A 23,245-nucleotide genomic window follows, 5' to 3' on the forward strand; every position below is an offset into this window, starting at 1 on the left:
GCTGCTGAAAAAAAAAGGAGGTTCAAAATGATTGAGAAGAACCAAATTTTTCAATCATCCTGCTTGAAGGTATAATGAACAAGCTACATAGCTGCTTTTGTAGGAACCAACACTATGGTATTGGCAGTTGTGATCAGGTGCATCCCATACTGAGTTGAGCTGCTTGCACATATATGTGCATGCTGGTCCACTGCTCACACAGCCCAGTTCCCCTCTCCCTCCTTGCCAGGCTGCCAAGCCACAAAGGTTGGGGACCACTGACTTATATAACTTGCAGACCCCAGATGTCTATATTAAGATAGAACTAAATAGCATGAAATAAATTAAATGTGTGAGAATCTTTTATTTGTGGCTAAAATCATATTTTACTCAGTAGTTTTAGCACCTTGGTTTAAGGAAAAATAGTTTTTCATTTGAGAAGTACACATTGGAAAAGAAAGATTGCTTCCCTTTAGATGATATAACAGCTATGGTTAATGATTATTCCAAGCTGGAGTTTAGACCAAGAACCCTTGATGAAGATTGTCAATTTGATCAGAGCAGAATAACGAGCTCAGACTCTTTAGGGGCACAGATTTACAGCAAAGGTGAGTCACCTACTTAAAACATCTCCCTCTGCCAAAAATAACACAGGATGATGTTATTAGCATATTTTAATATAATCTGTTTGACAGTATTCCAAAGAAGATACAGACAAATACCATATTCAGATAAGATTTTTTTATGTGGCTCTGGGATAATTAAAACACCAATTTATATTCTACTCCAGTGCAGTTGTAATAAGAATGTTCATTTAGAGTAGATATTTCTTTCTCTAACCAAATATCCAGGGCAGCTTGATACTTGTTGCTACTCATCTTTTTATCCAACAACATGATGAAAATGGTTTGAAGATAAAAATAATATTGTTGATAATGAATTTGATGGTGTCTTTTTATGCACCTTTAACATCTGGCTAAGTTTCTTTGAAGGCATGTTGTATTTATAAGGTATTGGTCATAATGGTCCTTAATAAGACATTTTGCAATTAGTTCATGCTATATTGTTATCAATGTTTTTGGCACATATATTTTATTTTCATTTTATTTCAGCAGATTGTAATATAATATAACTCTGGCTTTTACTATTAGAATGTTGATATTCTGAGTACACCAAGTAACATTCTGAAAAATATGAAGTGTAAAACATGGACATTGTTAGAACTTCCCTCCCTCTAAAAATACTTATAAAGTCTTTTATCCAATTTCTTTGAAATTTGACATGTTCGGTGTCTTGTTGTTAAGATGACAATATGTCTTGTGCATTTTCTGCCATTTCGATGGGAAACACCAAAGTTTTAAGCATCTCAACATGGGCTGCTCCTGCATTCCATTTAACATTTAATACTGAAAGCAAATGACATGCAAAACCTTTGGAACAAGAGAGCAATAAAACAGAAAAATGAAATGAGCTGAACCATCAGAAACTCAATGGAAAAAAAATTAATATGGGCCCTCAAAAATGAAATGGGGAAAGCAAAATAATAAAAATGAGCTGACATCTCATGCTCTTCAAGACTCCTATGGCCTTTGCATGGCAAAAAACTTACATTAATTAATGCTGCAACTATGTTCATAAAAATCAAGTACCAATATTTACATCCCCTCCTTGGATTCCAGGATTTCTGCCAGCAGTACATTACAACTAATGTAGTACAAGGGATTTTCGAGGAACAGTGTTAATAGCAGCCCAGTTTTCTATTGCAAAGTTAAAGTTCCCGAGTTGCTCATACTCTGCCCTTTCCCCAAAAATGATGTGACAGAGTAGATCTATTAAAATATATATATAAGCAGTGCTGTAAGACCAACATTTCAATTCTGATAAGAGCAAATAAAATGTATTATATACTGCCAGATGTAATAGGGATATATTTCTTACTTACGGGATTTGGGACAAGGGAAATTGCATCCCAAGCTTGTAATAATTTCAAATAACTTGACTCAGTAAATATTTATTCATATATGCATACTACAAACAAGCTCAACAGAGATTTTTGAATCTTGGCTATTAAATATATGTGATGTTTAACCTCTGAACATGAGTATAGTTTTTAAGTGCATGGAATCTTGCTCCCACACATGAAAAATAATATTTTTATAATAGCAGTGATACCGTTATTAATATTTCTGGGACAAATATTTTTGAACAGTTGTTATTTGAAATAATTATTATATATATTTCTGCAAATGTAAAGAAAACCTCAAGTTAAACACAAGTGTTTGTAACAGTCATGACAAGTTAATTGCACAATGTTAGTTGTTGAATAAATCAAATTATTCCAAACATCAAATTTTGTGGACATGCAAAATTAAGTTAGGGTGTCCACAAAAACTTCCAACAAGCAACATCAAAGTCTTTCTCAGTACCCAAACCAGATATAGCTGAAGGATTATGTCTACTTTGAGTGAGAACATTGAGCATCATTCAATGTATAGGTGTTGAAAAATGTGATATTGCCTTTTTTAACCAATCCCCATATGGCAAATATGATCAATCAGTGGAACATCAACAAAGTTATCACGATAGATTTGATTAATTCCAAATGGGGATGACATGAGGAGAATTTTGTTAATCTGAATGTGAAATCTGGGACAATATTCATTTTTTCTGTGAATAGAAATTGTATTTAATACATATAATCCTAGCATTGGAATGGATCATCTTAGGTATTGAATCCATCCTCCCATTCAGTGAAGAAATCTAAATTAAAGTATTCAAGAAATTTGACTGTTTACCTTCCCTTTGAATAAATGCAATGAAGAGATGGTTACTATCACCAATCTGGGTACCATCTAATTCTAATGTGCAGTAAGAATCTGTCTTCCTGTACTTTCATGACATTGTTATGTATTGTAAACTTTGGGAAGAAAGATGATTTGATTTTTCTAATTCCAAATAACTTTATCTGTCTGAAGAGTGTTAATATATCCCATCTCAGTCATATTTTCTCAAAACCCTTCAGTCTTTCTAAGGGCTAAGTTTATAGTTCCTTGATCACTTTAGTTGCTTTTCTGTGAATCTGTGAATCATTTTTTCTTCTTCTTAGCGTGATAATGAGAATGAGCATAATCCAGACAAACCAAAATAAAATAGAAAATTTTCTTTTGTGATCTATAAATAAGACTTCTGCTAATTCAGCCTAAAACTTAATTTATCTTTTCTGCAACTATCTCACATTGCTGGCTCATATTCAAGTGGTGAATTGACTATTTTTCCAATATTTTTCCCCCAATATATTATTACCAAATACCCATATCTGATCCTTCCCCTTGTACAGTTGCCTTTTGTTTCTTATTTTCTATTTTGTAACTTCAAGTCAGTCTTAAATCCTGGTGACTGCCTGGATCATTCCTTAGATTGTTCTTGGCAATATTTCAGATGTGTTTTACCACTGCCTTCTTCCTAGAGCTGAGATTATGGGATTAGCCCAAAGACATCCAGCTAGTTTTGTGCCTAAGGTAGGAATAAAACTCAGCTTCCTGATTTCTAGCCTAGGGCCTTAATCACTACATGAAATTAGGGTTTGTTTGTTTCCTAAGTGAAGGATTTAAAAAGTTTTGAATTTTATTTTTATCTTCTGGGCTATTTCCTATACCATTAACTTTGTGCCACTTGAAAATCTGGTACTTATTCCATCAATAAAAAGATTGAATAGTAATAGATCCAAGATTTATCCCTGTTTGGCACCACTGCTCATTACTCTCTCTTATTTGAAGAAAAATATTTGATTAGCATATAAAGTATAATTTTTAAGTCAGTTATGTAACCATGCCATCCAGCCTAGAATTAACCAGCTCTATATGTGGTCCCTTATCAAACGATTGCTGTAATCACCATAGAATGTGTCTATAGTATTCCCATGATCTACTAAAACTATCTGATCAAAATTCAGTCTGCCAAAATTTGTTTGTGAGAAATTATGCTAATTTCAGATACCTATTACTAATCTCACTGATGAATTACTAATAGAATTGTCCTTCACATTGTATTAATAAAAAGCTGAAAGCAGATGAGTTGACATTTTTAAAAATGTCCTAATCTGTCAGTCATAGTTGCTTAAATATTCTGCTATGAATGTTGCTGTCTGATTTCATACCGAACAATGAATTCAGTGGCAAAGGAAGAGTCAATATTATCATACTGCATGTAACATTAAAGTTCCTATCTCTCATATAGCCCTAAGTATCCTTAAAGAATTTCATTTTGCGAATTTCCACATAAATAAAGTTGATCTTCCTTTCAAAGACAAACATAGCCTTGCAAATATAAAGTTTTTTTAAATTATTAAAAATTAACCAAACACTATTGGATACTTTGGGTGTCATACAACAGGAGAATATACAATAAAGACAGTTGAACTATAACAACAAAATATAATAGGAGATATACACACACACACACACACACACACACACACACACACATATGTATGGTATTCAGCTTTGTTCGGGTATTTTCCCACATCATTATAGTTGTGCTTTTAAAGTTGTAGTGACGTTTCGGCAGAATCTCATCTGCCATCATCAGGCTTCTGTATTGTGTTCGTCTGTGAGTCAGGCTTTCGTAGCCGTTTCTGTTTTAAATTTGGTGCTAGCTTACTGCTGTGTTAGAATGGTTTTTTCTTCATCCTGATTGGTTGGGAGTCTTGGTCTGTGTTTATTGGTGTTGGAGTTTGCTGTGTTCTGCTTGATTGGTGTTTCTAATAACTTCTGTCTGTTTTGTAGCTTTTTTTGTCTTGATTGGCTGGCAACATTGTGTTTCCTGTATTGGAGGCTTTTGGTGTGGCTTGGCTTCGAGTAAACGGATGGCTATCATTTATTAGGAAGCTAGGTTCCATCTGGGTGCCTGGTTGGGGTGTGTTTGAGCTGGAGGTTTCGGGGGACTCTGTTTGTGCCCAGGTGTTTGCCTGGCTTGTGGTGTGGAGATTTTTTTGTTTGTGAGTGCAGGCTTCCAGATAATTGACAGTCTGGTGGAGTCATCTCTTCTATTCATGCTTTCAGGTCTTTTTTCAATCTCTATGGCTTCTCTGATAATTCTGTGGCTGGAGTTTTCTAAAGTGGCTAGGGTTTTGGTGCCATTGGTGGGGGCTGGTGTGCTGGGCTGGTTGGCTGCGCCCAGCCACATACATTGGACAAAACAACAGGAGAATAAATGCACGCATCGCAGAACACAAAAACAAAATCAGAAGAGAAGAAAATACTTCCTCCCTCTTCCAGCACCTTAAGGCCACAGGACATGAAATTAATTTTGAAGGAACCAAATTAATATCCAACACTGAACACTCCAGCAAAAAAATAATCAGGGAAGCCATTGAGATAGAGAAACACCCCCATAACATGAATAGATGGGATACCTCCCACCTTCCAGACATCTGGAAGCTAGCCCTCACCAACAAACGAGTCCCAGCCACGAAAACCAACACCAGGCCCAAAACAACACAGGACACCATCGCCAACCCCCTTCATCAGACCCAGACCCAAGCCCATCCTATAAACGAAGGACAACCACCATCCAGAAAACAGACCATGGCTACTTCACCAGTTGTCGCACCCCCTGACCTCAAAACCAAACAAGCTGACACACGCCAAGAACACAGACCCAGACCCCAAACACGAAGCCAGACTAGACAACCCAGAATCACAGCCACCTGCTCAGGATATCACATCAGAAAACTCAGGAAATTACACCACAAGAACTCAAGGAGTTGCAACACAGCAAATGACCCATGATATCACAGCACAAGACCAAGGATACCACAGCAATAAATCTCACAAGGTCATCACACAACCCATTACCCAAGCCGTTAAAACACGAGAGGCTAATGGAAAAAAGATCACTACAAAACAAATGACCCAGGAGATTACAGCACAAGATCCAGGATATCTCCACAACAAAACTCACAAGGCCATCACACAGCCCATTATACCAACATCAACTCCATCAACCAATCAAGAGGCAGCAGCGCAGCCAACCAGCCCAGCACACCAGCCCCACCACCAGTATTTATAGAGGCGGCAGCTCCGATCACACACTGCTTGCACTGGCATGAAGCCGAAAGCACCAGCCTGAGGATGGCGACTGGGACCTCTCCAAAACATCGCCAAGATACTCTTAAACACAACCAATCCAGGCCTCATTTCATGAACTAGCTAAAATAAAAAAGTCTGCAGGTAGAAGTAGTGCTCATTTGGACACTATTTCTATCTGTAGAATTACTTCATCAAATAAGGAACCCACTGATTGATCACATATTTCAACATATTTCATTCCTCATATTAGGTCAGTCTTATCAGACACATATCATCCAGGCACGTATTCAAAGAATTACAGAAAATTAAGGAAATCCTCAGAATAGCAATACTTAGACTTATGTCTAAGTCTTTACAGCACTATCTGGGTGGTTTACAATGTCAGCATATTGCCCCAAACATTTTACCAACATCCAAAGGATGGAAGGCTGTCAACCTTGAGCCCCTTTCAGGATCAAAGTCTAGGTTGTGGGGCAGAGTCAGCCTGCAATATTGCATTCTAACTACTCCATCACCAGGGGTCTTCGTACAGGAAGTCCTTTTTTTCTAATCTTAAGAATATGCACAGATCATTCTGCAAAGACAGCTTTTCTAGACAACTTCCACCATGCTTTACACCAGGGATGTCAAACTTGATTTCATTGAGGGCTGCATCAGGGTTGTGTTTGGCCTTGTGGGGGAAGGGGGGCATGGCCAAAGTGTGTGTGGCCAGCTCAATGTCACTTGTGTCGGGGGCACCTGTGGTGGCCCAAGCACTCAGCCAATGAAAATTGAGCTCAGAAGGACCACGTGTGGCCTTCCTGAGTTACTTGCAGAAGCACTTATGGGTCACTCCTTCACTGTTTCCAGGGCAGCCCCATGGGTTATATCTAAGCACCCTGTGGGCTGGATCTGGCCCACGGATCTTGAGTTTGACAACCCTGCTTTACACAAATGTAGGTTACTCTTGTCTACTCCTGTTACTCTTTGAGTCTCTACCCTTCTGTTAGAATGAATAGTTGCTTGCTAAAAGATGGTCCAATATTTCTTACTAGACTTTGGTGATCTGTAAGAAACTCCAAAATCACAATCTGCGTGAATAATTTTTAGGAATGCTATCTTATCCATCATGATAATCATTTGACAACCAGAGTCCTCCACTCAAACATCCATCACTTCTAGCTTCTTTGTTGGGGCTCTGATAAGCAGATCATTTTCATCTTAATTCTTATATTTGTGTTAATGCAGGTCATTCTTGGTAAGGAAACTATACCTAAAGACTTATCTGCTTTTTGCATTAGTCAAAACTGGTACTGATGTTCAAATATCTGATCTTTGCTTCACATTGTCCATCTAAATTTCTTATTACTGAGCAATAGAAAGCAATAACCAATATAAACAGTTCAATAGCACCTTGAAGCAATGTGCAACTACTTGGTGCATAAATTATATCATTTAACTGGCAAATGGAGGGTCATTTTTGATACTAATAGTGTCCATATGCATATGTGTTTAATGCACATTTTATTTCTAGTTGTTGAACAGATTAAAAATATAACTGAGTTCAAACCAAATGGAAAGGAAAGAGAGAGACACAGAGAGATAATTCCCTCCTTGTAAGACAGGGTAACTTACTAGGGAAGAAAATCTATCCCACTTGTATTATTTTCTTTTCATGCATATCTATTTATCCTTTGCTAAGTTCCTTTGATATGGCCCAAGGGCTAATCAATAAAGACTTATTAAGCTAAGTTCCATTTAGTTGCCAATATCTATTGAGAAATTAATAAGTGATTAAATTAGTGGATTGGCAAAATTCTGTCTCCATACTATACTTAGATTTCAGTGAGGCATTTGATAAAGTAGACCACCACTTATTTTTTGGCAAGCTACAAACATGAAAAATGTGAGCTAGACAGCACTATCACCAAATGGGTTTGTAACTGGCTGACAAATAGTACTCTGTGTATAGTCTGTGATGAATTACATTGAAATGAAGGGAAATAAGCAGTAGGTTACGCCAAGGTTCCATTTTAGTCCTGGTACTGTTCAATGACTTCATAAATGATCTAGATAAGGGAATAGAAGGGGAAACTCATCAAATTTTCAGGTGACACTAAGCTGGAAAAAATACCCAACATCCCAGAAGACAAGCTCAAGATCCAAAAAGATCTTGACAGATTTGAACACTGGGCCCCATCTAACAAAATGAAATTCATTGTAGGTGAAAGTAAGGTTTTATGTTTAGGAAAATAAAACCAATTGTATAGGTACAGACTAAGTGAAACTCAGCTTAATGACAGTAATTGTGAGAGGAATCTTGGAGTCCTGATAGACAATATGAACCAACAGTGTGTGTCAGCAGCCAAAACAGTCAATGCAATCCCAGGCTTCATTAATAGAGGAACAGAATCAAGATCATATTAGTACTGCTTTACGAAGCCTTAGTAAGACCACACTTCGAATACTGCATCCAATTCTGGTCATCACAAAATGAAAAAGATGTAGAGACTCTGGAAAGAGTACAAAGAAGAACAGCAAGAATGATTAGTAGGCTCGATGCCAAAACATATAAAGATTGGTTACAGGAACTGGGCATATCTAATGAAAAGAAGCACTGTGAGAGACATGATAGCAATGTTCCAATATTTAAGGGGCTCCCATAAGTGAGGGTGGAGGTTCGTTCTCCAAGCTTGTAGCTTAGTTTCCAAACATTTTGTTACCAGGCTAGGTAATGTCTTCAGCTGAATTTGGGGGCTGCCGGTGTCAGTATTCTTCTGTTTATAAGAGCTTCATGTTGTTAGTAGGTCTTTTGATGGGGAGGTCATGTCAGATATGGGTCATGTCAGATATGGGTCATGTCAGGGTCTTGTGATGGGAAGGTCACATCAGCTGAGGATAACTGGGAGATGCTGCTTGGGGAGATGGATTGAAACTGAATGGATTGTAGGAGCATGGGTTCTTACAAAGACAGGGGGGTCAAACTATTTTCCAAAGCACCAAAAGGCAAGACAAGAAACAATGGATGGAAACTAAGCAAGGAGAGATGCAACCTAAAACTAAGGAGAAATTTCCTAATAGTGAGAGCGATCAACCGATGGAACAGCTTACCTTCAGAAGTTGTGGGTACTCCATTACTGAAAGCTTATAACAAAAGACTGGACAGCCAATTATCTGAAATGATATAGGGTCTGCTGCTTAAGCAGAGGGTTGCACTAGAACAGGAGTATCAAACCTGATTGCATTACAGGCAGTATCATGACATATTGAGATATTTCTTGCCTTTGAGGAGCTGGGGTGGGCATGGCTTGCATGAGCCCAGACGTGGCCTGTGCAGGTCATATCCAGCCTACAGGCTGCCAGTTTGACAGGCATGCACTAGAAGACCTCCAAGGTCCTTTCCAACTCTTATTATTATTCTACTACAGATACAGCATAGCTTAGCAGTCAATTTCTTCTTTCATAATCTAATTATAAAGTTGCTTTTTTGGAGGAGGCGGCTTGCATATTCTCACCTTATTCCCACTACTCACTTTTGAATATTTTCAGCAATGAAAAAGAAAGAAAGAATGAAATGATGTGTTAGCAAGATTAACAGGTCATATAAAGTTTTTATAGAAGTTTTGGAGCAGAATCCGTGCAAAACCAAACGGACAAATAAATAAGTTTCCATGACATTAATCTACTGTTAATTAAAATAAAACTCAGAGATAAAGCTTAAATATTTCTTTATGAGCTTCCCAAAGCAGCTTAAAAATGTAACATGCAAACTGTTTACTGTGCCATTATATTCCTGAGGACACAGAATCCATTTCTTCCAAATCTAATTTCCTAAATCACACCCAAAAGCAATTCACAGTAAGGTGTAGTTGGGAAGGTTTTAGCAGCATGTGCATACTTTAATATTCCTGAGAGACTTTTTGGTGGTATAGAGAAATTCATACTGTCTTTATGTGGCTACTTAACAAACAAAGTCTTGTAAAAACAAAATTGCATTCCTCTCTGCCTAAAGAGTAATAATAAAAAGGAAAAGTAGTCTTACTTTCAATAGGGGTGTGCAGAAAAGGAGTCAAAATCCAATCCAAAGTTCAAAGAGTTAGGTCAGCTTTGTCTATACCATCCAAAGATCAGGATTTCACAAGCAGGGTTCATTGGAATGACATACCAGAGCAGGAGATCAGAGAGTTGTTTACACTGGAAGGGAAACTTAATAAGGCTGCCCAGTGGTGGGATGCAAACTTTTTTTAATACCGGTTCTGTGGGAGCATGCTTTTTAAGCTTGAAAACTTACTTACCATGACTTAGCACTGGTGAGTAAAACAGCTGAGGCACAGCTCTGCCACATGAGTTAGCTGAGCTACAAACAAAGGAAATGTAGGACAGAAAGGGCAGGGCAGGTGGGCAGAGCCAACTGCTTACCAGCACTACCAGATCGCTGGAACTGATGCGAACGGCAGCATACCACCACACGGGCTGCCTCTTAAATCAGACTGCAGCCAGCTATCTTCAGTGAAGATAAGTTTCTCCATTGCTTGGCAAGAAGCCTCATTGACCATCTTTGTTCTGCTCTCTGCTCACCAAGTCCAAGGCTGGGAGGCGATGCCTTATCATCTTGCTGCTCCACCTGATCTGATCGTGCCTGTGTTTGATCAGCCTCAGATGATTTTTTGGCTTAGTGCTCCCGAGTCTGATGTTCCACTGGTTCAGCTGGAGCAGTTTTATGAGAGTCAGGGTCTGAGTTCTGGGATGTGACACCATGAATATCACTGCTCTACTTTGGTTTGGTTTTGTTTCAATTCAGTTTGGTTTATGAGAAAGTGAACTGTAGGAGAAAGGGCCTGGAACAGAGGTGGTATTCAGCAGGTTTTTGACCAGTTCTCGAGAACTGGTAGTGGAAATTTTGAGTAGTGCGCAGAACCAGCAAATACCACCTCTGACTGGAGATTTTACAGTATCCTTCCCCTGCCATGCCCACCAAGCCACGCCTACAGAACCGGTAGTAAAAATTTTTTTGAATCCCACCACTTGCCTGGAAGTAATGGCTTAAATTGTACAACCATATGTCAGCTTTGAAATTCAGCTGCCACATATTTTTTTAAGAGAGTTAGAGGAGTTGAAAAGTTCAAGGTTATTCTGTGTGTCGTATTAAGAATTTGCAGTTACAGTTAATTGGTTCTCGTAATTTATGAAGTGTAGAAGTGGAAAGAGAGAAGGGAGGAGAGAAGGTGGATTCTGTGTAATGCGCGAAAAAGCTTTCACTTGGGAAATTGCTTTTGAACATGCCAGATCTGTTCCTAATAAATCAATTGGAGATATAACATCTCGGAGTGATTGATATCATGGACACTGTCTGGATGCTTGACATTTATTTCCCAAGTCTCACTTTTATTTTTTGAATGGGCTTGGCTGATGCCCTGGAGTTCTTTTCCCAGAAATGGACAAAGAGCAGCAATCAGCTAAAGTTCAGGGGGGAGCGTGTGGGGGCCCTCCCTCCGGAGCATTAATTGAACCTGCCAGCCCTTGTTTGGAGGAGATGATGGATGCTTTCAGGATGGCAGTAGGAGAAAGAGATTTGGGAGCTATACCGAAGTGTTTCAACTCAAGAAGTTGTTATAACCCAGAGGTAACCCAGTTGTCTGAAGAGAAAACTATGGAGGGGGGCATACAGGTGTAATCAAGGTAGCAAATTTCATTTCAGGATGGTTTTCTACCAATTGAAAGATGGCACTTGAACTTCATAGTGAAGAAAAGCCTTGGGACTCCTACCACTAAAAACAATAGAAGTTTCTACATATTTAACAAAAGATTGCCCATACTTTTCAACTTTCAAATGAATTGGCAAGGCTAGAAGCACAATTCAACTCAATAGTCTTTGTGGCAGAAAATGATGGCTTGTATTACATTTGCTTTTTTTAAAATAAGCCAAATAGAAGACTCAGCATGATTTCTTTTAAAGGCCCATTTTCTCTTCTGCTGGTCACTGGATTTCAAACACAAGTTGGAGAACCATTTGTCTTGGATAGTATCAGCAGGCAGTTGGATTAAAAGACCTCCAAGGTCTGTTGTCACCCAATGATTTTATGACTTCCCAATTAGCTTTTATAACAAGGTAATATATTTGAATAATATGTATACATGTACAGGTATATCTGTGCATAGTTCATGTCCTTCACAAATGATTGACAGGGGTCACAAGCTACAAGATAGGAAGCTTGCATCATGGCAACTTCATCTATTATCAATATGCATGCGATGTCAACACCATGTACAAAAATGGCAGAGATTGTTACCTAGGCCTTTACCCATCATCTTATAGTTTTTGACCTCTTTGTAAATGCTACTGAGTAGGAGCAAGATATAAAACAAATTTATTTAACTTTAACTTAGCTTTACACTGACAAATTTTTGAGGGCAATATGCTGACTCTGTAAACCGCGTAGAGAGGGCTGTAATATAATAGATTACACACAAATGCTGATTCTGTAAACCACTTAGAGAGGGCTGTAATATAATAGATTACACACACACACACGTGTGTGTGTGTGTGTTTGTGTATAATAAATACTCAAGAAGAGGTTGTTTCTGTGCAATCTTTTAAAACACACCTCCTTCCAGAGTTGAGATGAAAGTACATGTGTAGAAAGCAATTGTTTTCTTAATGTTTAGCTGTGTGTTTCAAAGGCCAAGTGTCAGATTATCCAAATAATTGTTTTGTCACTTAAATCAACAAATATATCCAACAGTGGGAACATAAGGTAATGTTCAGTCTCCCCACTTAACAGTATATGTAACTTATCTCATTTAATATGCTTTCATATTTGTACAATATGCTGCTAAGATCATACACACCCTTACAACACCAACTTGCAGAAATGAAATGAGGAACGACATGATTTGTTTATATAATATATTATTTAATTTTTGTTTAGATAATACATGCTGGATGGAATTAACTGTAGTTTGCATAAAGTGTCAAGGGACTGAGAGACTGTTCATATTGTTTAATTGTGTTTCGAAATACAAAATTGGCATGATCTAATAAAGCCAATAGATGTATTATAGGGACTGTATGGGTTTAGTCAAGAGGAATTAAATTCACTGAGTGTTTGCCCTGTTTTGTTCTTTCTATTGGATATTTTTTCTCTTTATCATTTTTTCCCTTACTTTTTGTTTCTTTTTCTCATCCAAAATTTTAAAAAAAGCATTTTGAAAATTTTAAAGCATCAAAATAAGTTTTCCTTTTGTGCATGCAGAATTTGGCTTCTTCTGACCATTAATCCTTAAAAAAAAAACCTGTTAGGAGGTTAAAACCTCTGTATTAATGAATAAGTTTTCATTTCACATACAACATCATAAAAGACACCATAACATCACAAAGCCTCTTCTCAACATAATCATGATGAAATCTGGAATTATTCTTTGGTTTCCAAATAAACAGTGCTACATTCACATAATTCTTTCTGAAATCTGACTAGCCACTACCATGTTATCCTTCAGAAGAACAGTAATATAGAGAGTACCGGTATTTGTTAGGGAAATGTGAATTTCACATAAGAGTATTTTGAAGACATTGTGTATTTTTGTAAGTTTATGTTTTTTAGGTAAAGTACTTGTTGCCAGGTGAATTAGTATATAAAGTCTTGTAATAATGAACAAATAAATCATATTCTCCTTTACTGATTTATCTGTTTATTATTACAAGACTTTATATACCGATAGCTCAGGGTTGAAATGAGAGGTCTTTGGTGCTCCTAAACTTGTTTGTTTTCTTGCAGGCATTTCATTAACATCATCAGTGCTAGTGCTAGGACCAGCACTGATGATTTTATGTAGTTAGGGTCATGAAACATCTGCAAGAAAACAAGCAAGCTCAGAGAGCAACAAGGACCCCTCAAACAGATAAATCAACAAGTGAAAGAGTAAGCATATGATATTCCTTGCAGCCTGATTTAGAGGTTATTCTTTCTGATCAGTTTGCTTATAAATGAGCAGGCTAATGCTACCTATAATGTAGTAAATATTTGCATGCATACAGGAAGAGTACAAAACAAGATACTGGCTAAATTGGTAATCTATTTGTCTCTGTTTATAGAATATAATCCTCTATATTGACAGTATAGTACCCATTCATTCAACCAATTTTAAAATATTGAACAAATCAAGCCAGAGTTCTCACTCAATAAACACATGATGGTTGAGAGTAGAATATTTTTCTTCTGGATTGCATTCTTTCAAAACATTGCACATTTTTTCACCAAATATATATATGGTACTTTGGTGAATACTATTTACCGCAGCATAACATATGGTATCAGTAACATATAGATTTCTATTTTCAGATGCTATTAGGTAATTTGGGAGTTGAAGTCCACACATCTTAAATTTGAAAAAAAAAACACTGAGGTAAAACTTAACCAGTTCCCACTGCATTATCATCTTGCTTAGATCTTACTCATCTACACCTAATTAATTCCTGCATGCTAGGATGTTCTCAAAGATTTGGGAGTAAAGAAAAAGAAAATCTCCTTGGGATTTCAACATTTTAATGATGTATGTTCAAGGATTAGCCAATCATATATTAGTATGTAAAGATTTTGCAGACGCATTGCAAAAATATCTCATTGATTAGAGAAAGGAAAAGCAAAATAGAAAGTTGTGGGAGCATCATCACTTGAGACTTTCAAGAAGGGATTTGACTGTCATTTGTCAGAAATGGTGTAGGGTCCCATGCTTGGGCAGGGGGTTGGACTAGATGACCTACAAGGTCCCCCCTAACTCTGATTATCTGTTATCTGTTAAATAAGGAGAAAAATCACAGGTATCGAGAGAACTTTACTAAATGGAATAGATCTGGAAAAAAACTTTAGAAATAAGATAATGGAGGACAAAGGTAAAAAAAAGTCCAGGAGTCAATAAGCAAACAGGTATATCAATAACCTAATAGATACAAGTGATGGAATATAAAGATGTTTAGAACTGAAAGGCTTTTTGCAAATGGTTAGGAAATTAAATGATAGGATCTTTCCTTTTCCCCCAATTCCTGCTTGCTGAACTACTTGGGATCAATGAAACAGGAATTATTTTCCCCCCAATATATTTAAGAACGCAATACATATCCAGAGGCAAAGAAAACCAGTCTGTTCACAGGCAACAGACGGTGTGTTTTCAAAGCTTTATTTTACCTTAATTCTCATCCTTTAAATTCAGCCCAGGCAGGGTAAAACCTTTTGGAAAAAGAATTCGGCAGAGGACCCAGAGTGATGATGGTGTTCTTATTATAAAGAATGGCATGCCAACAAAACTATTCTCACAATGATGGGGGGAGATTGTTATCTTAATTGAACAATATGGATCTATTTTTATCAAATCGATGGAGAGTAAGTAGAACAGGAGTTTCCTGAGTGATGGACAATAAGCTTCACGGGATCACCTGCTTCGTTTCTGTGCTGAATTTCTTTCAAGGGTAAATGCTTTGTCAATAATTTCTTTTTTTTTTCTTTTTACGCACACACCAAGCAAATGAAGAAACCTTTTGAGGTTGATTAAAAATGGAAAACAACCTGTGAAGTTGCATGTACAAAAATGGCAGAGATTGTTACCTAGGCCTTTACCCATCATCTTATAGTTTTTGACCTCTTTGTAAATGCTACTGAGTAGGAGCAAGTTATAAAACAAATTTATTTAACTTTAGCTTGCAGATAGCAGCTTCCATGCTTAGGGATTACTGTGAAATGGAAAACATCTCCTTTGCCAAGGAAGACCTGGTCTCAGTTTTGGATATTACCCTTTCTTTCCATTATTATTTTTTTCTGATATTTCTTTTCTAATTGTCCTAAATCTTTGAAATAATAGCTGAGCGAAGAAGATTCACTTTGACAAATGTATGTATTCCTATCTAAGTTTCAATAGTTGTATTACATACCCATAGATGCAATCTATTATATCACTTCTGGTCCCTAGATGGCCCATTTTGGGAATTCACATTTGATTCCTGCTGTCTTGAATTTAAAGAAACATGCATTTAACTGGATTTGGGGTTTATAATTATTAATTCTAGCATTTTAAAGTAATATTTTTAATTTTGGGGAGTGTTTCTGAAAAAATAATTGTTAGCTTCCTGAAGTACCTCTTTGAATAGATTAATGAAATGAATGAATGAATGAATAAACCCAATCCAGAACAAAAATTAAAACAAGTTGATTCTCCTAATTGCAACTCAGAAGATTTGGATATTCCAATCTTAAATATCCAATTTGAATCTTAAATGGAATTTGAATACAAAAAAATAATTTAAGTAATAAAATACATATAGCTACTTAAATTAAAAATGGTTTTATTGATAGATGTAGATATAAATGCAGATGTAGTTGTAATTGTAGATAGATATAGATATAGATGATATGGAGAGAGAGGGAGAGAAAGAGAGAGAGAGAGAGAAAATAATAGATATAGAAACAGACAAATATATTCATCCATCGGGCAAAGAATGGTATAAAGCAATAAATAACCTGGTAAGAGGAAATACAATACAAATATATGGCTAAAACAAAAAGGATGGAATATTAAATAGGACTATTCTGTAGCTGTGTATGAATACTCTCTCTTTGAAAATGAACAGGTTTTCTTTGTAGGACTTCATAATAGCACTTGGCCCCATGTATTGATGAGAATAACCAGCTGTCCATAGAGATTATAAATCAATAAATGAAAAATTGTAAATAAATAAATATTTTGTATTGTGCTATTTTAACTTTAACCATGAAGAGAAATTGTCTCAAAGTCGGATGGGAGCAATCAAATTGAATCAATCAATAAATGGAGCTATACATTGGAACCATTGCTATGTGTTTCAGAATTCAGCTCCTCTCTTTCTAAAATGATGTGTCTTCCATTTCTGAATAACAATGTTCTGGAGGCTGGCCTTTTAAAAATTACTTTTAAGCCATCTTTTCCAAATAGAAGATGAGAATGATGGGAAATGAATGCCTGTATCTTCTAAAAATGGTTCTTCAGTTCTTTTTTAGTATTCTTACTCATCTAGAGGGTATGAAGTTTAGGAATCAAAATTCTCTAATAATACCTATATTATTGTTATATTCTGGGCATGGGCGCAAGGAACGGAGACGAGGCAGTGGACGGTGAACTTCAACTCTTTATTAACAATCAGGAACAGAGCAAAACCCTTGGGCAGCAGCAGCTCTTTTATAGAGATGGCTGCTGCCCCATTAACCAATGAATTGCGTTGGAGCGTTTAAACTGTGCCCAATGGGAGATGACTCGCTATTAGCCAATCAGATTGCCCAGAAGAGACCAATCATGATTCGCTATTTATGGGCCAATCAGAATTGCAGGATTACGAGCCTGCTTTTCTAGTAAGGTTGTCAAGCTTTATTAAATGCATTTACTTAGTTCATAACATTATCATAATATATCAGGTAGTTATAGAGGTAGGTTAAAATTATGTGTCAGAAAAGATGTGGCTGAAACTGGACCGAGCAGCAGAATAAGAACCGACTTTTGCTGTTGTTTGTTGTTTGTTTTTTGCTGATTGTTTTTTATAATTTGGTGACAGTTGGAATCAGACAATTCCAGAAGAGCAGTAACACTTAGATTTATGTATTGTTTCAAAGTGCTTTACATCCTTCTCTAAGTTTATAGAATCAGCATGTTGCCTCCAATAATTTTGGTCCTCATTTTGTCAACTTCAGAAGGATGGAAGGCTGAGTCAAACTAGAGCCATGATGGTGAACCTATGGCACGTGTGCCACAGGTGGCACGCAGAGCCATTTGTGCCAGCACTCAAGCTGCAGGCAAACTTACCTCACTGTGCATGTGCGCGCTTCACAGCTGATTTTTGGCTGGTTTGAGGCCTTTTTCGGCCTCCCAGAGGCTTGAGGAAGGCTTCTGCAGGGTTTGCAGGTTGAAAATTAGCTCCATTTCATCACTTCCTGTTTTTCCGAAAATACCAGAAGTGGCAAAACGGGCCTAGTTTTCAGCCTGCAAAGCTTGCAGAAGCCTTCCTCAAGCCTCTGGGAGGCTGAAAAAGGCCTCAAACCAGCCGAAAATCAGCTGTGAGGCGCAGTTCAGGTAAGGGGGCAGCAGAGTGGGTGGGTGGGGATTGCGCACACATGTGTAGGGGGCGGGGGGGGCGCACATTGCTTTCTGGGTGCTAGCACGTGAGCGCGAGCTTGCAAGCGTGCACTCAATTTTTGGCACAGGAGCCCAAAAAAGTTAGCCACCACTGAACTAGAGCCAGTCAGAATTGAACTTCTGGCAGTGAACAGTGACTTAGCCTGCAATACTGCATTCTAACCACTGTGCCACCATGGCTGTTATCCAATATCCAACTAAGTATTTTATAGTTTTTGCCAAAAGGCCAAAGCTCAGTTTATAGAGCATTAATAACCATAAAATAGAACAATTGACCAGTTTTAAATATTTAGGAGGTGTTATGCATTCCAGTCTTGAAGGAAGCCCACTGCGAATATACTGCTGCTACTGGATAAAGATCTGCTAATTCCATCCTTAATTTTTTCTATTCCAAGGGAGAATATGTTCCACCAATATTCTTTCAGATGTTTATCCTGTATATTGGTCCACAATGGCAATAAATTGAACTGAAATATTTTATATTGTTTTTCTCACAGGAAGAGTTTCTTTTGGAGATCAGACAAATTAGGAAGCAGAAGCAGGTGAATCTCTAGTGACTCATCCCCCCAACAACAATATAACAAATCATGATGTATGTGGTTTTTTTTTTTTTGTAGCCAACAGTAAAACTTCACAAAGGAATAACATCTGCAAAAGCTCTGTTAAAGCTATTTAACATGATAGCCTTCATTCCAGCCATATTTTTTATAAGCAAAATATTCCAAAGTGGGAATATGAGGTTTATTATTCCTGTATTAAAGAAGGAAGGAAGGAAGGAAGGAAGGAAGGAAGGAAGGAAGGAAGGAAGGAAGGAAGGAAGGAAGGAAGGAAGGAAGGAAGGAAGGAAGGAAGGAAGGAAGGAAGGAAGGAAGGAAGGAAGGAATCCTACTCCAACTGAACAGGCTTCTTTTGCAATATTTATTAGATGCCCTATACACACACTTGTCAGTATGTGCAGATACGTATGATTTGCATCAATTTTTTAAAATAATTTCAGCTATAATTTATAAATATTAATTTATTTATATATTGAACAATCACATTTAGATGTCAGCTTTGCAATTGTATACTTTGTTAACTCAGTTTACAGCAGATTGTATGCCTTTCTACTCAGATTCATTCTGTATAGTAAGATTTAATCCCAGCTAAGTATTGTCTTCTATTATTTTGAGCTGAATTCAATTCCCCTTTGCAGTGGGAACAAGCATTAATGAACCCAGCAGTACTTATTTCTATGTAGACATGCTAGGATTCAGCTGTTAACATCATTAAGTCCTCTTGAAATTGACTGTTCTTTACTCACTACTATGGTCTGCTGATTTTGACTAGTGCTATGGGCATAGTGTACATAAATCTCTTATTTAACTTCCCGTGTAAAACAAACAATATGCTATATAATACCATGATTCATGTAAGCAATAAAATAAGTCTATTTGTATTACTTAGGGTAGATATACAGATCCATTTCCATAAACTCAAGATATTATTTATTGATGCATTTATTTATTATTGATATAACAGGTTTTCTCCAGGATCTCAAGGTGGCTTATGCTTTAATCCCCACAAGTTTATGACTTAAGTTAGACTGAGTGAGACATAGTGTGACTTGCTGAAAATTATCCTGTGAATTTTCATGGCTTTTTCTAATTGTAGTATGGCAGTGCACAATGTGCACTGTGGATAAAAAAATAAGCTAAATATTTTGTCTGTGACAGCAATATATACATATTAGATGTAATAGGAAGGTAGAAATTTAACATTGTGGTTCATATATGACACTACTTAAACATAGTGATGTTTGGTACTGTTCTGACCCAAACCTGGTTCCCAAAGAGCAAACACAAGATAAAGGCAGCAGCTTTATGTTTCAACTAAGAATCCTGTTTCTTCACAGATAAAATGCTGCTTCCAACTAAGAAAGAGCCTTGCCAGGTTTTTTCAAGTCTGCCAAAAAACAACAGATAAGAAATAGTTTACAAGAGTCTTCAAATACCAACTGTAATGTCTACAAGGCTGAGTTCAAAACGTCTTTGCCTTCTGCAAAGTATGTTCATTCACAGCTGGCTTTTCTTGAAGGAGGAGCCATTACCTTACAGCCTTACTCCTGAGTCACCTGTGTTGTTGTAATTGTTCTTTCCTCTGAGCAATCCTGCGCACATGTGCTCTTGGCACAGGCTCCTTGGGAACCTTCTCAACACTGCTGCCAGCCCCCACAATCTCTGAAGGCAGCAGTCCACTCCCTAATGGTCCTGGCCCCTCATCTGAGTCCTTGCTCTCCTCAGCTGTCTGTGCCTGCTGCCGGCTAACCACAACAGGTACACAAGGATCCTTGGATGAAGCTAGCAAGAACCATTTTGTATATAGGCATTTGAGGGTTGGTTACACCTATCCCATATCAATTGCAAAACAATCCTTTTCATCACATTTTAAGCATCATTTTTTATTGGGGGGGGGGGGAAGCTAACTACACCCTACTCTATATGTTTCATACATATGAATGACTTCTCCAAATTTCAAATCAGGCAAAACTTGAATGCATCTACCTGGGAATGATTTTGGGAGATGGGCAAAGGAAATGCTGCCCTAGGAAATGATCAGATAAAAGAAGGCATAGCCTGCAGCTGCATAATGGACAGAGGAAGAGACTCAGGAAAATTGTACCATCAGACTTGCAAGATACTGTTAGTGAATCTTTACAATAAAGAATTAGCTCATCTGGTTGTGTTTCCTGGCTGGTCTACTTAGAGCTTTGGGCAGCAGCTTTGTCTATTACATACTGTTTCAGGAAAATAATATGATTTTGAACAATACTCTCCGCATAAACTTTTTAAATAGCACCCACTGTACATTTTCCCAAATAATCCAGGAGAATGTAAGTAAGATGGCATCCAAATGAAGGTGAACTGCTGAGAGAATGCTTAAGGCTGCAGTAGTCACGGGAGGAAGATCAAACAGAGGAAGTGCCATGGAAACACAAAACCCTGCATTGTCAGACAGCTGAAGTGGCAGACAATGGGAAATCCTATCAGTGGCTAGAAAGGGCTGGGCTAAAAGACAACACCAAGGCACTGTAACATAGCAGCACAACAACATGCACTAAGCACTTCATCCATAGAATCTCTAGAAGCAGAGGGGTTCTGTCCCCAGAGCATTTGCTGCTCTGGCAGGACGGGGTTAATTTCTTTCTAGCAGCATATAGATAAGTTTAGCAACCCTGACTTTACTGGGCAAAGTAAGGTGCAGCATGTTCTATTCATAAAGAAGTGTTCAAGGTGTCAACTCATAAAATATTTCTATGGTCTTTTTAGAGTTGCCAACAGAAAAGGGAGGGGGGAAAGGGGTTTGAAAGAGCAGTGCAGCAGCTTGAAAATTGAAAATGCATTCCATAAATAGTTTTCAAAAGATAGTAACTAGGTGAGTGAAGTTTCTGCCATGCAAAATTCTAACTGGAGAACATGATTGATGACTCTTGGCTATGGATGTGTCTCATTGGAAAATATGAATTATGATACACCCAAGGGTTGGGGGAAAACCAGGGTGTCAAGGGTGACAATGAATTATGTGTCTCAGAGTCAGCTACACCCAGGCAGTACTGGACATGTTAACTCCCAATAAATCCTTCTGAAGTTTTGGAAGTTTGGCTGGAGGCTCATGATTTAATTGGGGTAATTGCCAGAATTCTGACACAGGGATTGTTATTTAGTTCCCTTTTCTTGTTTTGTCACTTCCCATTCCAAGCATGGATGGATGGATGGATGGATGGCCATTCCAGCCTCCATCTTCCATTCAGAGAGGCCACCTACAGTTTTTCAGCTGCAATCTCAACCTCATCTGGGAATATCACAGATGAGCAACATGTTCCTACACATCTTTAGATAATTTAGGCATGGGGGGAAATTAGGGGCAGTTATATTTTTGGTCTAGTCAGTAAGTAGACCACATGATAGCTAGGAGACACGGTCTCTTTTATGGAGCATGGCTGCTGGTTGTATTGGTATTGCAATCATATACTATTGCTTATTGTTTAGTTTACTTTATTGTCATTGGACTTTGTACAATGAAATTAAATGCCATCTTCAGTATCCATTATAGCTATAAAAATAAACACAAACACACATCCTTCATATTCTATACAACTGAATTGAAAACCCAATATTGCATTAATATTGCACTATACAGTAGAATTCAATATACTTTCTGCCCTGGGATTGAAGCTGTTTTTCAGCCTATTTGTCCTTGTTTTTATTATTCTGTACCTTCTGCCAAATGGTAATAGTTAAAAAAAAAAGGGTGCCCAGGATGAGATGGATCTTTTAATAATGTTTTGAACTTTCTTAAGGCAGCGTGAGCTATAAAGCTCTTCCAAAGAGGGGAGAGGCAACCAATGATCTTCTGGGCAATGACATTAACCCTCTGGAGTGCTTTCCTATCTGCCACTGTGCAATTGGCAAATCATACACAGGTGTAGTAAGTTAAAATACTCTCTATGGTGCAACAGTAGAAGGTCACCAGCAGTTTTTCATTCAGTTGTTGTTTCCTGAGAAGTCTCAGGTAGTATAATCTCTGCTGGGCCCTGACCAGGGCTGCAATCTGAGTGCCCCAGATCAGGTCCTCTTTTATGATAACACCCATGGCTGCTAGTTGTTATTTGTGTTGCAATCATATGCTATTGCTTTTTGTTCACAGTTTTACCAGATCTTATGGTAGTATACAAAGACAAGCAGTAGTGATAGATATGGCAATGTGAGTAACATCAAGAAGGAATAGGGAGTATGAAGCTGCAGAAGTACCACAGCTGAAGGCCAAAGGGGTCCTAGAGGTGGTAGGACCACTCAGGACTGTGACTCCTAAACTGGAAGAGTGACTCCAACAGACCCCAGGAATGACATCTCTGTCCAGAAGAGTATAGGAACAGCTAAGGTACTGCACAGAATCCTCAAACTTCCAGGTCTCTGGTAGAAGATCTGAGATTGAGGAAGACACATACCACCCATAGAGATGAGAAATGAATTTTTGATGCAAAACAGATTGAAGAATTCTAATAATGT

General features: G+C 37.7%; 1 long non-coding RNA gene across 1 annotated transcript in view; it reads left to right on the top strand.

The window, feature by feature from the left end:
- The first annotated feature begins 537 nt into the window (after nucleotides 1-537).
- The window catches only part of LOC113422938 (uncharacterized), a 66,188-nt gene continuing 43,480 nt past the window's right edge, over nucleotides 538-23,245 (top strand). Inside the window, exon 1 of the long non-coding RNA XR_003372315.2 lies at nucleotides 538-587. This is a non-coding gene — a long non-coding RNA (uncharacterized LOC113422938). The remainder of the gene's footprint in view (nucleotides 588-23,245) is intronic.

This window comes from Notechis scutatus, chromosome 6, assembly GCF_049901735.1.
Source record: "Notechis scutatus isolate UNSWTSFEM ecotype Mainland chromosome 6, rNotScu1.2, whole genome shotgun sequence".
In the NCBI taxonomy this organism is placed as follows: Eukaryota; Metazoa; Chordata; class Lepidosauria; order Squamata; family Elapidae; genus Notechis; species Notechis scutatus.